General features: G+C 30.1%; 1 protein-coding gene across 1 annotated transcript in view; it reads left to right on the top strand.

The window, feature by feature from the left end:
* The window catches only part of LOC119671410 (MORN repeat-containing protein 5-like), an 18,787-nt gene that overhangs the window by 12,668 nt on the left and 675 nt on the right, over positions 1–5,444 (top strand). The gene's annotated exons all lie outside the window — the stretch shown is intronic.

Genomic DNA, 5,444 nt, shown 5'->3' on the forward strand with positions numbered 1-5,444 from the left:
AAATAATCCAAAAATTATTAAAACAAAAGTGCGATTATTGTAGTTGTTGACTGGGACACCAAGAAATATAGTACAGATTCAATCGTTTTAAGAATAATGTTCTTTAATATTAGTTACTGAGCTTGAATTCATAGAATTACTTATATCAGAAAAAATGTCGAATTGCATGTTGTGCTTCTCCAAGCAGAAGACTCTAGCCTGCATTCACACATATACAGAAGTGAATAGGAACTGTCATTAAAAGACACCTTATAAGAAGTTCTGAACTCTCAGCACTACATAGTCAATTTTTAATATTTTTATTTGAATTACGACATTTTTCAATAGAACTAGCGACGATTGGAATACAGTTCTTAATAACCCATAAAGCAGGCATACAAAAGTGCGATTACTGTAGTTGTTTTCTGGGAGACCAAAGAAATCAGTATAGATTCATATATTGTTTTAGTAGTATATGTATATAAAAGTTTTTAAAATAAGAGGCGATCATAAAATGTCGACGTAATAGGGATTTTTATAAAAAAAATTAGAATGTTTAATATCTATAAAATTAATTACTAAGTTTGAATTCAAGAGGTTCTGTTTTATAAATGGTTAGTCACAAATGCAAATGCTATAAAATATATATTATAACATTTTATTACTTATATCAGAAAAAATGTCGAATTGCATGTTGTACTTCTTCAAGCAGACGACTCTAGCCCGCATTCACACATATACAGAAGTGAATACGAATTGTCATTAAAAAACACCTTATAAGAAGTTCTGAACTCCCAGTACTTCATAGCCAATCTTTAACATTTTTTTTTGAATTACGACATTTTTCAATAGAACTAGCGACGATTAGAATACAGTTCTAAATAATCCAAAAATTATTAAAACAAAAGTGCGATTATTGTACTTGTTGACTGGGAGACCAAGAAATATAGTACAGATTCATTTGTCTTAAGAAGAAAGATCTTTAATATTAGTTACTGAGCTTGAATTCATAGAATTACTTATATCAGAAAAAATGTCGAATTGCATGTTGTGCTTCTTCAAGCAGAAGACTCTAGCCCGCATTCACACATATACAGAAGTGAATACGAACTGTCATTAAAAGGCACTTTATGAGATATTCTGAACTCCCAGCACTATATAGTCAATTTTTAATATTCTCTTTTGAATTACGACATTTTTCAATAGAACTAGCGACGATTAGAATGCAGTTCTAAATAATCCAAAAATTATTAAAACAAAAGTGCGATTATTGTAGTTGTTGACTGGGAGACCAAGAAATATAGTACAGATTCATTCGTCTTAAGAAGGATGTTCTTTAATATTAGTTACTCAATTTGAATTCATAGAATTACTTATATCAGAAAAAATGTCGAATTGCACGTTGTACTTCTTCAAGCAGAAGACTCTAGGCCGCATTCACACATATAGAAAAGTGAATAGGAACTGTCATTAAATGGCACTTTATGAGATATTCTGAACTCCCAGCACTATATAGTCAATTTTTAATATTTTCTTTTGAATTACGACATTTTTCAATAGAACTAGCGACGATTAGAATACAGTTCAAAATAATCCAAAAATTATTAAAACAAAAGTGCGATTATTGTAGTTGTTGACTGGTAGACCAAGAAATATAGTACAGATTCAATCGTCTTAAGAAGAATGTTCTTTAATATTAGTTACTCAATTTGAATTCATAGAATTACTTATATCAGAAAAAATGTCGAATTGCATGTTGTGCTTCTTCAAGCAGAAGACTCTAGCCCGCATTCACACATATACAGAAGTGAATACGAACTGTCATTAAAAGACACCTTATAAGAAGTTCTGAACTCCCAGTACTTCATAGCCAATCTTTAATATTTTTTTTTGAATTACGACATTTTTCAATTGATGTAGCGACGATTAGAATACAGTTCTCAATAATCCAAAATTTATTACTACAAAACTACGATTACTGTAGTTGTTGACTGGGAGATCAAAGAAAATAGTACAGATTCGTTCCTCATTTTAGTAATAAGTGTATACAAAAGTTTTTACAATAAAAAACGTTCCTGAAGTGTCAGATGTAACAGAGATCTCTGAAATACAATGGCTAAGAATAATGTTCTTCAATTTTAGTTACTGTGTTTGAATTCATAGTCTGTACATACGGATCTGTTTTATACACGACTAAATAACAAATTTTATAAAATATATACAATAACATTTAATTACCTATATGAGAAAAAATGACGAATTGCATGTTGTACTTCTTCAAGCAGACGACTCTAGGTCGCATTCACACATATAGAGAAGTGAATAGGAACTGTCATTAAAAGACACTTTATGAGATATTCTGAACTCCCAGCACTACATAGTCAATTTTTAATATTTTCTTTTGAATTACGACATTTTTCAATAGAACTAGCGACGATTAGAATACAGTTCTAAATAATCCAAAAATTATTAAAACAAAAGTGCGATTATTGTAGTTGTTGACTGGAAGACCAAGATATATAGTACAGATTCATTCGTCTTAAGAAGAATGTTCTTTAATATTAGTTACTCAGGTTGAATTCATAGAATTACTTATATCAGAAAAAATGTCGAATTGCATGTTGTACTTCTTTAAGCAGACGACTATAGCCTGCATTCACACATATACAGAAGTGAATAGGAACTGTCATTAAAAGACACCTTATAAGAAGTTCTGAACTCCCAGTACTTCATAGTCAATCTTTAATATTTTTTTTTGAATTACGACATTTTTCAATAGAACAGGCGACGATTAGAATACAGTTCTCAATAATCCAAAATTTATTACTACAAAACTACGATTACTGTAGTTGTTGGCTGGGAGATCAAAGAAAATAGTACAGATTCGTTCCTCATTTTAGTAATAAGTGTATACAAAAGTTTCTACAATAAAAAACGTTCCTGAAGTGTCAGACGTAACAGAGATTTCTGAAAGAACAATGGCAAAGAATAATGTTCTTCAATTTTAGTTACTGACTTTGAATTCATAGTCTGTACATACGGATCTGTTTTATAAACGACTAACTAACAAATGTTATAAAATATATACAATAACATTTAATTACCTATATGAGAAAAAATGACGAATTGCATGTTGTACTTCTTCAAGCAGACGACTCTAGGCCGCATTCACACATATAGAGAAGTGAATAGGAACTGTCATTAAAAGACACTTTATAAGATATTCTGAACTCCCAGCACTACATAGTCAATTTTTAATATTCTCTTTTGAATTACGACATTTTTCAATAGAACTAGCGACGATTAGAATACAGTTCTAAATAATCCAAAAATTATTAAAACAAAAGTGCGATTATTGTAGTTGTTGACTGGGAGACCAAGAAATATAGTACAGATTCAATCGTCTTAAGAAGAATGTTCTTTAATATTAGTTACTCAGTTTGAATTTATAGAATTACTTATATCAGAAAAAATGTTGAATTGCATGTTGTGCTTCTTCAAGCAGAAGACTCTACCCCGCATTCACACATATACAGAAGTGAATAGGAACTGTCATTAAAAGACACCTTATAAGAAGTTCTGAACTCTCAGCACTATATAGTCAATTTTTAATATTCTCTTTTGAATTACGACATTTTTCAATAGAACTAGCGACGATTCGAATACAGTTCTTAATAACCCATAAAGCAGCCATACAAAAGTGCGATTACTGTAGTTGTTTTCTGGGAGACCAAAGAAATTAGTACAGATTCATATGTATATCGTTTTAGTAGCATATGTATATAAAAGTTTTTAAAATAAGAGGCGATCATAAAATGTCGACGTAATAGGGATTTTTATAAAAAAAAATAAGAATGTTTAATATCTTTAAATTTAATTATTAAGTTTGAATTCAAGAGGTTCTGTCTTATAAATGACTAACTAACAAATGCTATAAAATATATATAATAACATTTATCTACCTATATGAGGAAAAATGTCGAATTGCATGTTGTACTTCTTCAAGCAGACGACTCTAGCCCGCATTCACACATATACAGAAGAGAAATCGAACTGTCACTAGTCGGCACCTAATGAGATATTCTGAACTCCCAGTACTTCATAGCCAATTTTTAATATTTTCTTTTGAATTACGACATTTTTCAATAGAACTAGCGACGATTAGAATACAGTTCTAAATAATCCAAAAATTATTAAAACAAAAGTGCGATTATTGTAGTTGTTGACTGGGACACCAAGAAATATAGTACAGATTCAATCGTCTTAAGAATAATGTTCTTTAATATTAGTTACTGAGCTTGAATTCATAGAATTACTTATATCAGAAAAAATGTCGAATTGCATGTTGTACTTCTTCAAGCAGACGACTCTAGCCCGCATTCACACATATACAGAAGTGAATACGAATTGTCATTAAAAAACACCTTATAAGAAGTTCTGAACTCCCAGTACTTCATAGCCAATCTTTAATATTTTTTTTTGAATTACGACATTTTTCAATAGAACTAGCGACGATTAGAATACAGTTCTAAATAATCCAAAAATTATTAAAACAAAAGTGCGATTATTGTAGTTGTTGACTGGGACACCAAGAAATATAGTACAGATTCATTCGTCTTAAGAAGAATGTTCTTTAATATTAGTTACTCAGTTTGAATTCATAGAATTACTTATATCAGAAAAAATGTCGAATTGCATGTTGTACTTCTTCAAGCAAAAGACTCTAGCCTGCATTCATACATATAGAGAAGTGAATAGGAATTGTCATTAAAAGACACTTTATGAGATATTCTGAACTCTCAGCACTACATAGTCAATTTTTAATATTTTCTTTTGAATTCCGATATTTTTCAATTGATGTAGCGACGATTAGAATACAGTTCTCAATAATCCAAAATTTATTACTACAAAACTACGATTACTGTAGTTGTTGACTGGGAGATCAAAGAAAATAGTACAGATTCGTTCCTCATTTTAGTAATAAGTGTATACAAAAGTTTTTACAATAAAAAACGTTCCTGAAGTGTCAGACGTAACAGAGATCTCTGAAAGAACAATGGCTAAGAATAATGTTCTTCAATTTTAGTTACTGACTTTGAATTCATAGTCTGTACATGCGGTTCTGTTTTATAAACGACTAACTAGCAAATGTTATAAAATATATACAATAACATTTAATTACTTATATCAGAAAAAATGACGAATTGCATGTTGTACTTCTTTAAGCAGACGACTCTAGGCCGCATTCACACATATAGAAAAGTGAATAGGCACTGTCATTAAAAGACACCTTATGAGAAGTTCTGAACTCCCAGCACTACATAGTCAATTTTTAATATTTTCTTTTGAATTACGACATTTTTCAATAGAACTAGCGACGATTAGAATACAGTTCTAAATAATCCAAAAATTATTAAAACAAAAGTACGATTATTGTAGTTGTTGACTGGGAGACCAAGAAATAT

Source organism: Teleopsis dalmanni, chromosome 1 (genome assembly GCF_002237135.1).
Source record: "Teleopsis dalmanni isolate 2A chromosome 1, ASM223713v2, whole genome shotgun sequence".
In the NCBI taxonomy this organism is placed as follows: domain Eukaryota; kingdom Metazoa; phylum Arthropoda; class Insecta; order Diptera; family Diopsidae; genus Teleopsis; species Teleopsis dalmanni.